Below are 12,345 nucleotides of genomic sequence, written 5' to 3' on the forward strand. Positions count from 1 at the left end.
ATCTCCAGCTCTCCGACACTGCTGGTGAAGATGCCGCCTCCTAGGAGCAGTCACTGTGTTTCCAGCTCTCTGACACTGCTGGGCAGGTGCCGCCTCCTAGGAGCAGTCACTGTGTCTCCAGCTCTCCGACACTGCTGGTGAAGATGCCGCCTCCTAGGAGCAGTCACTGTCTCCAGCTCTCTGACACTGCTGGGGCGGATGCCGCCATTACTGACCTGAGATAACTCTACAGCCGGCAGCACAGTGTAATCTCCCTGTAGTGTACAACGCCGCCATTACTGACCTGAGGAGACTCTGCGGCCGCCATTACTGACCTGAGGAGACTCTGCGGCCGGCAGCACAGTGTAATCTCCCTGCAGTGTACAGCGCCGCCATTACTGACCTGCGGCCGGCAGCACAGTGTAATCTCCCTGCAGTGTACAGCGCCGCCATTACTGACCTGCGGCCGGCAGCACAGTGTAATCTCCCTGCAGTGTACAGCGCCGCCATTACTGACCTGAGGAGACTCTTCCGGGTTGCAGTTTAGTGCAGTGCACGCTCAGGTTGTCTCAGGCTGCTGGGTCCTAGTGCCGCCCTCCCTGCATTTCTCTCAGAGACTTCCTGCTGCTCCTCACAGACTGCAGACTGGTAAGTTGCGTGTCACTGGGGGAATGTGAGAGGATGGTGGTATTGTGGGGGCTGAGGTGGGGGAGGTGTGACAGGACCCTGGGGGGGTGATTATTATACTGCTTTGTTAGATTATATGCTCCCTGACAGGACAGAGCGACCACCTGACAGGACACGGCGTCCCCCTGACAGGACAGAGCGGCCCCCTGACAGGACACAGCGGCCCCTGACAGGACACAGCGTCCCCCTGACAGGACAGAGCGTCCCCCTGACAGGACAGAGCGTCCCCCTGACAGGACAGAGCGTCCCCCTGACAGGACAGAGCGTCCCCCTGACAGGACAGAGCGTCCCCCTGACAGGACAGAGCAGCCCCCTGACAGGACACAGCGGCCCCTGACAGGACATAGCGACCCCCTGACAGGACAGAGCGTCCCCCTCACAGGACAGAGCGTCCCCCTGACAGGACACAGCGGCCCCTGACAGGACAGAGCGTCCCCCTGACAGGACAGAGCGTCCCCCTCACAGGACAGAGCGTCCCCCTGACAGGACAGAGCGTCCCCCTGACAGGACAGAGCAGCCCCCTGACAGGACACAGCGGCCCCCTGACAGGACACAGCGACCCCCTGACAGGACACAGCGACCCCCTGACAGGACACAGCGACCCCCTGACAGGACAGAGCGTCCCCCTGACAGGACAGAGCGTCCCCCTGACAGGACAGAGCGTCCCCCTGACAGGACAGAGCGTCCCCCTGACAGGACAGAGCGTCCCCCTGACAGGACAGAGCGTCCCCCTGACAGGACACAGCAGCCCCCTGACAGGACACAGCAGCCCCCTCTCAAGGTTCCCACAGGTGTCTTTCTCCAAACTACTCTGAAAACCTCAGTCTTCTGCATTGAGCTGCTGAGTCCTGTCAGGGGCAGAGGGGGCACAGCAGCCGTATGTGTCTGTACAGGGGGTCACCAGGACGCTGCTCCTCAGGATTTATAGCTGGGGAATAGGCTCACCTCCCAGAGATGTCACATAATTACACATAGATTCCTCCCAACCTTAGAAGAAGGGAAAGAGGGATAAAGGTTGTGGCTCAGTATTGGGGTATCAAGTGTAGGACACATATGGCAGCAGAGGCTCAGTATTGGGGTATCAGGTGTGTAGGACCCATGGCAGCAGTGGCTTAGTATTGGGATATCAGGTGTAGGACATATGGCAGCAGAGGCTCAGTATTGGGGTATCAGGTGTAGGACACATATGGCAGCAGCAGCTTAGTATTGGGGTATCAGGTGTAGGACACATATGGCAGCAGCAGCAGCTCAGTATTGGGGTATCAGGTGTAGGACACATATGGCAGCAGCGGCTCAGTATTGGGGTATCAGGTGTAGGACACATATGGCAGCAGAGGCTCAGTATTGGGGTATCAGGTGTAGGACACATATGGCAGCAGTGGCTCAGTATTGGGGTATCGGGTGTAGGACACATATGGCAGCAGAGGCTCAGTATTGGGGTATCAGGTGTAGGACACATGGCAGCGGCTCAGTATTGGGGTATCAGGTGTAGGACACATGGCAGCAGAGGCTCAGTATTGGGGTATCAGGTGTAGGACACATGGCAGCAGCAGCTTAGTATTGGGGTATCAGGTGTAGGACACATATGGCAGCAGCAGCTCAGTATTGGGGTATCGGGTGTAGGACACATATGGCAGCAGTGGCTCAGTATTGGGGTATCGGGTGTAGGACACATGGCAGCAGAGGCTCAGTATTGGGGTATCAGGTGTAGGACACATATGGCAGCAGAGGCTCAGTATTGGGGTATCAGGTGTAGGACACATATGGCAGCAGTGGCTCAGTATTGGGGTATCAGGTGTAGGACACATATGGCAGCAGAGGCTCAGTATTGGGGTATCAGTAGTAGGAAACATATGGCAGCAGAGGCTCAGTATTGGGGTATCAGGTGTAGGACACATATGGCAGCAGCCGCTCAGTGTTGTGGTATCAGGTGTAGGACACATATGGCAGAAGTGGCTCAGTATTGGAGTATCAGGTGTAGGACACATATGGCAGCAGCGGCTCAGTATTGGGGTATCAGATGTAGGACACCTATGGCAGCAGAGGCTCAGTATTGGGGTATCAGGTGTAGGACACATATGGCAGCAGAGGCTCAGTATTGGGGTATCAGGTGTAGGACACATATGGCAGCAGAGGCTCAGTATTGGGGTATCAGGTGTAGGACACATGGCAGCAGAGGCTCAGTATTGGGGTATCAGTAGTAGGAAACATATGGCAGCAGAGGCTCAGTATTGGGGTATCAGGTGTAGGACACATATGGCAGCAGCCGCTCAGTGTTGTGGTATCAGGTGTAGGACACATATGGCAGAAGTGGCTCAGTATTGGAGTATCAGGTGTAGGACACATATGGCAGCAGCGGCTCAGTATTGGAGTATCAGGTGTAGGACACCTATGGCAGCAGAGGCTCAGTATTGGGGTATCAGGTGTAGGACACATATGGCAGCAGAGGCTCAGTATTGGGGTATCAGGTGTAGGACACATATGGCAGAAGTGGCTCAGTATTGGGGTATCAGGTGTAGGACACATATGGCAGCAGAGGCTCAGTATTGGGGTATCAGGTGTAGGACACATATGGCAGCAGAGGCTCAGTATTGGGGTATCAGGTGTAGGACACATATGGCAGAAGTGGCTCAGTATTGGGGTATCAGGTGTAGGACACATGGCAGCAGAGGCTCAGTATTGGGGTATCAGGTGTAGGACACATATGGCAGCAGTGGCTCAGTATTGGGGTATCGACGGCGTGAGTAGATTGCGCAGGTTGGACATAGATATGGACGGTGAAGGAAATGTGAAAAGTCTGATGTGTCTTTGTTGTAATCTCTGCAGACGAGTCCTGACTGGAGAAGTCGTCATGTCGGTCTGGGCCAGATGGAGAAGACGGGTAAAGTGAACGATTCCATAAGAAGGAGCATCAGCTGTAAGTCTTCATCTGTAACTGTGCTGTGATCTCTTATATGGTCTGCAGGACTGGTGTCTACCAATATCTGGTCTCCATATAGTAATATCAGTGTTCGTTTTTGTATATACAGCTTTGGTAAAAATTAAGAGACCGCTGCAAAATGTTCAGTTTGTCTGATTTTCCTCTTTTGAGTAAAATGTAAATTACTCTTTTATTCTATAAACTACTGACAACATGTCTCCAAAGTTCCAAGCAATAAATTTTGTATTTATTTTCTTTAAATGAGAAATGGTCAAAATAACAAAAAAATGCAGACCTCAAATAATGCAAAGAAAACAAGTTCATAATCATTTAGAAACAACAATACTAATGTTTTACCTCAGGAAGAGTTCAGAAATCAATATTGTGTGGAATAACCATGATTGTTAATCCCATCTTTCCTGCGTCTTGGCAGCTTTCCACCAGTCTCTCACTCTGCTCCTGGGTGACGTTATGCCGCTCCTGGTACAATGATGTCAGTCGTTCTTCTTTGTTTGGTGGATTGTGACTATCCATCTTCCTCCTGATAACATTCCAGAGGTTTTCAGTGGGGTTCAGGTCTGGAGATTGGGCGGCCATAACAGGGATTTAATGTGGTGGTCCTTCATCCACACCTTGATTGACCTAGCTGTGTGGCATGGCGCATTGTCCTGCTGGAGAAACCAGTCCTCAGAGTTGTGGAACATTGCCTGAGCAGAAGAAATCAACTGTTTTTCCAGGATAACCTTGTATGTGGCTTGATTCATATGTCCTTTGCAAAGATTAACCTGCCCAATTCCAGCCTTGCTAAAGCATCCCCAGATCATCACCTGGTCGTCTAATGGTTAGACGGAGACCTGGAGAGGCGTACAAGCCACCGTGTCTTGCACCCAATGTGAAATTTGGTGGAGGATCGGTGATGAGGCAGCGACAGCCACCTACGCCAAACGCGCGTCGGGGTGAGTGGTCGCTCCCTAGACTGGACCGGAGAGATCATCACTATGGGTAATTAACCCCTGACTTACTATGTGCTCTGTGTTCTTGGTGCAGCACTCCAGCATCATTTACCGTACGGCCTTCACAGCCTATTTCAGGGGTATGTTTTAATTAGGATTGCCTTAATTTTTTTCCCTCATTATACGTGGTTGAATGGCTTTTAACTTTTCCTTGTTGCCATCATGGGGCTGTATATATATGTCCACTAGGATATTATTTCTAGGGCTGCACCCTTTGGGTCCGGGTTAGCTGAAACTCAAATGTTTTGTCACTTTTGAGGATCACATTTGTATCCATACATATGTAATATTTGTAGAAATTGTATCAAGTATTTATCTCTTATTTTTGTACAGATAAATTATACTTTTTAACCCCTTTATGACCTTGGGATTTTCCGTTTTTCCATGTTCGTTTTTCGCTCCCCTCCTTCCCAGAGCCATAACTTTTTTATTTTTCCGTCAATATGGCCATGTGAGGGCTTATTTTTTGCGAAACAAGTTGTACTTTTGAACGACATTATTGGTTTTAGCATGTCGTGTATTAGAAAATGGGAAAAAAATTCCAAGTGCGGTGAAATTGTAAAAAAAGTGCAGTCCCACACTTGTTTTTTGTTTGGCTTTTTTGCTAGGTTCACTAAATGCTAAAACTGACCTGCCACTATGATTCTCCAGGTCATTACGAGTTCATAGACACCTAACATGACTAGGTTATTTTTTTATCTAAGTGGTGAAAAAAAATTCCAAACTTTGCTAAAAAAAATAAATAAAAATTGCACCATTTTCCGATACCCGTAGCGTCTCCATTTTTCATGATCTGGGGTCGGTTGAGGGCTTATTTTTTGCGTGCCGAGCTGGCGTTTTTAATGATACCATTTCGGTGCAGATACGTTCTTTTGATCGCCCGTTATTGCATTTTAATGCAATGTCGCGGCGACCAAAAAACTTAATTCTGGCATTTCTAATTTTTTTCTCGCTACGCTGTTTAGCGATCAGGTTAATGCTTTTTTTTATTGATAGATCGGGCGATTCTGAACGCGGCGATACCAAATATGTGTAGGTTTGATTTTTTTTTTTATTGATTTATTTTGAATGGGGCGAAAGGGGGGTGATTTAAACTTTTATATTTTTTTTATTTTTTTCACATTTTTTTTTTTTTTTTTTTTTTTTTTACTTTTGCCATGCTTCAATAGCCTCAATAGAAGCTGGCATAGCCTGATCGGCTCTACTACATAGCAGCGATCATTAGATCGCTGCTATGCAGCAGAAATGCAGGCTTGCTATGAGCTCCGACCACAAGGTGGCGGGGGTCAGCGAAGCGCTCATTTCCGGCCGCCCGGTCGGAAGCGCCGGTTAAATGCCGCTGTCTGCGTTTGACAGCGGCATTTAACTAGTTAATAGCGGCGGGTGAATCGCGATTTCACCCGCCGCTATTGCGGGCACATGTCAGCTGTTCAAAACAGCTGACATGTCCCGGCTTTGATGCGGGCTCACCGCCGGAGCCCTGCATCAAAGAGGGGGATGTGACCTCGGACATACTATCCCGTCCGAGGTCAGAAAGGGGTTAATATATGAAGTCTCAGTTCTCCTATTTTCTATATGATTATGAATTTGTTTTTTTTTTTGCATTATTTGAGGTCTGCAATCAATGCATTTTTTTGTGATTTTGACCATTTCTCATTGTCAGAAAAAAAAAATACAAAATTTATTGCTTGGAACTTCGGAGACATGTTGTCAGAAGTTTATAGACTAAAAGAACAATTTACATTTTACTCAAAAAATATACCGATAAATAGAAAAGTCAGACAAACTGAACATTTTGCAGTGGTCTCTTAATTTTTGCCTGAGCTGTAGATGTATTTTCAGTCACAGTGCAGTCATCTGCTGATGTTCCCCTATGTCCCCTATACTCACGATTAGGGTGCACCATGTAGCTGTAGTCAGGATTACCTGGTTAGGGGCCACTCAGATTTTTCGCCCCCTAAGGCTGCTTTCACATTAGCGTCGGTACGGGCCCGTCGCAGTGCGTCGGGCCAACGTACCGACGCATGCTGTGAAATAAATGCCCGACGTGGGCAGCGGAAGCAGTCTTACGATGCTTCCGCTGCCCCATTGTAATGTCCTGGGGAGGCGGGGGCGGAGTTTTGGCCGCGCAGGCTCAGTCGAAAATGGCGGACACGACACGCAAAAATACGTTACATGTAACGTTTTTTTGTGCCGACAGTCCGCCAAAACACGACGCAACCGTCACACGACGGTTGCGACGTGTGGCGATACGTCGGTAATCTAAGTCTATGGGGAAAAAACGCATCCTGCAGAAAACTTTGCAGGATGCGTTTTTTCTCCTAAACGACGCATTGCGACGTACAGCCAAAAACGCTAGTGTGAAAGTAGCCTAAGCTGTAACACGAGCAACGCCTTTGAATAAGGTGATGACATGAGACTAATATCGGACGTCATAGATAATGTAAAGATTGCATTAGTATTTATTGCATTAGTATTTGGTTTTTTTTATTGATATTATTCCCTTTTTTATGCTTCTTGAGACTTCTTTTAGTCGTTTGATCTAATTTATTTGTTGTCTGTAAATGTCATTAATTATTAATACTGGTGACAGTCTGTAACTTGTGAAGCTCATGCAGCAGGAATAGAACTTGCATTTATGTGGCTCAGTGGCTTTAAGGCTATGTGCACACATTGCAGATTTAGATGCAGATCCGCAACGTTTTTGGCCGCATGGATTCGCATCAAATCCGCAATGTAGTGCACAGCCAATGTTAATCTATGAGAGATTTGTTGTGCACATGCTGCGGAAAAATCCGCGCAGAAACGCAGCGGTTTTTTCCGCAGCCTGTCAATTCTTTTGGCGGATCTGCAGCGTTTCTGCACCCATTGACTTCCATTGAGTCAGGCACATCGACAGCAAAACCGCAGATGTAAAAATGATCTGCGGATTTGCTGCGGATGTGTGTGCGAAACGCTGCAGATCGGGAGGAGGAAGATTGTGTGGGCGGAGCTATGCGCGTGTATGTGTGTGTGTCGCTGTCTGCGTGAATCTGTGTCTGTGTGCAGGGCTGTGTGTGTCTGTGTGTAGGCAGGCATCGTCCGATGAGACTACTGCTCCCATCCGGCTATGACTGCTACAGTGACACCATTAGCCAATGATGGGAATGTAGTCCCATCATCCGGCTAATACCATATACACCTAATCCCTGAAGGCATCAATCATCTGCAAATAAAATAAAAATAATAAACAAACAATATACTCCCTGTGTCTGACATAATCCAATTAACAACGAGTGTCCATGACGATCTCCCGTGGAGAGCTGTCAAATCAGCTGATGCGACCGCTCTCCAGGGGCTCCGGTGATACAATGACAGAGATAATCCTCCGCACTGTATCACTCCGCCGCGGACAGGTCACCTGAGTTCACCTGTCACTTGCGGCACTACAGCGTGAGAATTTTGTCACAGCTGTAGTGCCGTAACGTGAACTCCGATGATACATCGAGGATTATCTCCGGTCAGTGTGTCATCGGAGGCCCTATACCGTAGAGCAATCACATCTGCTGATGTGACCACTCTGTAGGGGAGATCTTCATGGGACACTCGTTACTAAAGAGGGACTGCGTCGGAACAGGGAGTATTTGTGTTTTTCTTTTTTTGTTTTTTTGTTTTTTGCAGGTGATTGATGGCTTCGATTGGATTATGCGTGGAATAAAAATTATGAAAAAATGTGTTGTGTTTTATTTCATTAAATACTTTTTTCTGGCTGTCTTTTTTTTTTATAACCCATTAATAACTATAGGATTAATAATGGATAGGTGTCTTATTGACGTCTCTCCATTATTAACCAGGCTTAATGTCACCTTACAATCAAAGGTGACATTAACCCCTTATTACCCCATATCCCACCGCTACAGGGCAGTGGGAAGAGAGGCTAAGTGCCAGAATTGGGACATCGTACAGATACGCCTTTCCTGGGGCAGCTGTGTGCTGGTGTTTTTAGCTGGGGGGGGGGGGGGAAATGTCCATTGCCCCTCTGTAGGCTATGAATATCAGTCCACAGCTGTCTGTATAGCCTTTTCTGACTATAAATGACAGGGGGATCCCACACCTTTTCTTTGGGGGGTCCCCCTATTTTAACAGCCAGTAAAGGCTAAATATATAGCTGCGGGCTGATATTCATAGCCTGGGAAGCTCCATGGGTATTAACCCCTTCCCAGGCTAGAAATATTGGCCCCCGGCCGTCGGCTTTCCCTCTCTGGCGCAGAAAATTGCACGGGAGCCCACGCCATTTTCTTTTTAAGTAAAGACATTGCGTTCAGATTGTGTGTGTGTCTTTAACTATTTATGTACCACTTTATCTTATCTATCTATCTCTGTCTATCTATATCTGTCTGTCTGTGTGTGTGTGTAAACACTATTCTTCCATGGAGTATGTAAAATAAGAGGTTGGACAAAGAAATGACATCACAATTCTTTTTTTTTTTTTTTTTTAACACAGTGACTGCTCCTAGGAGGCGGCATCCGTCCCAGCAGTGTCAGGGAGCTGGAGACACAGTGACTGCTCATAGGAGGCGGCATCCGCCCAGCAGTGTCAGAGAGCTGGAGACACAGTGACTGCTCCTAGGAGGCGGCTTCCGCCCAGCAGTGTCAGAGAGCTGGAGATACAGTGACTGCTTCTAGGAGGTGGCATCCGCCCCAGCAGTGTCAGAGAGCTGGAGACACCGTGACTGCTCCTAGGAGGCGGCATCCGCCCCAGCAGTGTCAGAGAGCTGGAGACACAGTGACTGCTCCTAGGAGGCGGCATTCACCCAGCAGTGTCAGAGAGCTGGAGACACAGTGACTGCTCCTAGGAGGCGGCATCCACACCAGCAGTGTCATAGAGCTGGAGACACAGTGACTGCTCCTAGGAGGCGGCAACCGCCCCAGCAGTGTCAAAGAGCTGAAGACACAGTGACTGCTCCTAGGAGGCGGCATCCACCCCAGCAGTGTCAGAGAGCTGGAGACACAGTGACTGCTCCTAGGAGGTGGTATCCGCCCCAGCAGTGTCAGAGAGCTGGAGACACAGTGACTGCTCCTAGGAGGTGGCATCCGCCCCAGCAGTGTCAGAGAGCTGGAGACACAGTGACTACTCCTAGGAGGCGGCACTTGCCCAGCAGTATCAGAGAGCTGGAGACTCAGGGACTGCTCCTAGGAGGCGCCATGCGCTCCAGCAGTGTCAGAGAGCTGGAGACATAGTGACTGCTCCTAGGAGGTGGCATCCGCCCCAGCAGTGTCAGAGAGCTGGAGACACAGTAACTGCTCCTAGGAGGCGGCACCTGCCCAGCAGTGTCAGAGAGCTGGAGACACAGTAACTGCTCCTAGGAGGCGGAATCCGCCCCAGCAGTGTCAGAGAGCTGGAGACACAGTGACTGCTCCTAGGAGGCGGCATTCACCCAACAGTGTCAGGGAGCTGGAGAGACAGTGACTACTCCTAGGAGGCGGTATCCGCCCCAGCAGTGTCAAAGAGCTGGAGACACAGTGACTGCTCCTAGGAGGCGGCATCCACCAAAGCAGTGTCAGAGAGCTGGAGACACAGTGACTGCTCCTAGGAGGCGGCACCTGCCCAGCAGTGTCAGAGAGCTGGAGACACAGTGACTGCTCCTAGGAGGCGGCACCTGCCCAGCAGTGTCAGAGAGCTGGAGACACAGTGACTGCTCCTAGGAGGCGGCATCCACCCCAGCAGTGTCAGAGAGCTGGAGACACAGTGACTGCTCCTAGGAGGCGGCACCTGCCCAGCAGTGTCAGAGAGCTGGAGACACAGTGACTGCTCCTAGGAGGCGGCATCCACCCCAGCAGTGTCAGAGAGCTGGAGACACAGTGACTGCTCCTAGGAGGCGGCACCTGCCCAGCAGTGTCAGAGAGCTGGAGACACAGTGACTGCTCCTAGGAGGCGGCATTCCACCCCAGCAGTGTCAGAGAGCTGGAGACACAGTGACTGCTCCTAGGAGGCGGCACCTGCCCAGCAGTGTCAGAGAGCTGGAGACACAGTGACTTCTCTTAGGAGGCGGCATCCACCCCAGCAGTGTCAGAGAGCTGGAGACACAGTGACTTCTCTTAGGAGGCGGCATCCACCCCAGCAGTGTCAGAGAGCTGGAGACACAGTGACTGCTCCTAGGAGGCGGCACCTGCCCAGCAGTGTCAGAGAGCTGGAGACACAGTGACTGCTCCTAGGAGGCGGCATCCACCCCAGCAGTGTCAGAGAGCTGGAGACACAGTGACTGCTCCTAGGAGGCGGCACCTGCCCAGCAGTGTCAGAGAGCTGGAGACACAGTGACTGCTCCTAGGAGGCGGCACCTGCCCAGCAGTGTCAGAGAGCTGGAGACACAGTGACTGCTCCTAGGAGGCGGCACCTGCCCAGCAGTGTCAGAGAGCTGGAGACACAGTGACTGCTCCTAGGAGGCGGCATCCTCCCCACCAGTGTCAGAGAGCTGGAGACACAGTGACTGCTTCTATCTAGTATCTATTTATCTATCTATTATCTATCCATTATCTATATTTTTTCTATCTATATATTATCTATTTATCTGTTTTCTATCTATTATCTATCCATTATCTATCTATTGATCTATATTATCTATCTATTATGTGTCTATATGTTATCTATCTATAATCTATCATCTATCTATTATCTATCTATTATCTATATTATCTATTATGTGTCTATCTATTATCTATCTATTATGTGTCTATATATTATCTATCTATAATCTATCATCTATCTATTATCCATCTACCTATATATTATCTGAAAACACACAAAAATAGCACAGTAAAACCAAAACTGTGTTTCTATATATTATGTATCTATTGACTAGCTGTTATCTTTCTATTAGCTATGTACAGTGTCTATCTATTTTCAGTAAATATAAAGAAAAAAAAAGAAACTTAAAAAATGAATGATTGTTTTCTAATTTTCTGTGGTTCCGTCAGTCACATCGTTCTTCTCCTTTCATCGCAGCGCTCTTCTTCTCCTCATGTTACCCGAACTATGAGCGGAAATGTGAGGAAAATGATTGAAAGAAAGCGACATTTCTGCAGAAATATTGTAAATGGTGAATTTGGTGTCACGTAATAATCAACTGATCACCTGACCTGTATTGCGGCTGCTGCGCGGCCGGACCTGTCATTGTGGCTGCTATATGTCAGGACGAGGGAGGGTAAGTATAGTGTTTGCTGGAAATGTTCCCTGGATGCCGCGACACTCGCCCTAATCATGCACTTAACTTAAATAATGCATTCCCTGTGTCTGCGGCGAGGGAGCGGCGTATTAAAAATGGGATTTAACTCCTGTTTATTCCACTAAAATAATACTTTCCATTCTTTACCTTGGGACCGCCTGTCATTTATCATTTCTGACTGGGCCACATAATGGCTTCACAATGGAACATGGGAGCACGAGCGCCGGGGAGATGCGGGACGTGGACCACCATTACATTAGCAGAAAGAAAAAAAATCTGTTTTTGCTGTGAAGTGCAGAAGCCGATGATCGAGAATAAATGGGCTGCGAGCGAGCGAGCGCGCTCCCGGCTAATCGCAGCCTTTCTTTCATGGTTAAAGTCAGACATGAACTTTTTGTGAACTTGTGATTGACAGGTGAAGATTATTGGTCCCGCCCCTCTCCGCGGGAAATGTGCTCAAAGGTTAAATAAAAGCCTGCTACATGGCGTTCTCTGAATTTCTGCGCCACCGCGGCTTTGACATTCTACCTGCTGCATCCAGTCC

General features: G+C 48.9%; 1 long non-coding RNA gene across 1 annotated transcript; it reads left to right on the forward strand.

Moving 5' to 3' along the window:
• Nucleotides 1-505: 505 nt before the first annotated feature.
• On the forward strand, nt 506-11,507 carry LOC143809534 (uncharacterized). Its single transcript, XR_013222323.1, has 3 exons — nt 506-627; nt 3,493-3,583; nt 9,083-11,507. It is a non-coding gene; the product is annotated as an uncharacterized LOC143809534 (long non-coding RNA).
• Nucleotides 11,508-12,345: the final 838 nt, after the last annotated feature.

Source organism: Ranitomeya variabilis, chromosome 2 (assembly GCF_051348905.1).
Source record: "Ranitomeya variabilis isolate aRanVar5 chromosome 2, aRanVar5.hap1, whole genome shotgun sequence".
NCBI lineage: Eukaryota > Metazoa > Chordata > Amphibia > Anura > Dendrobatidae > Ranitomeya > Ranitomeya variabilis.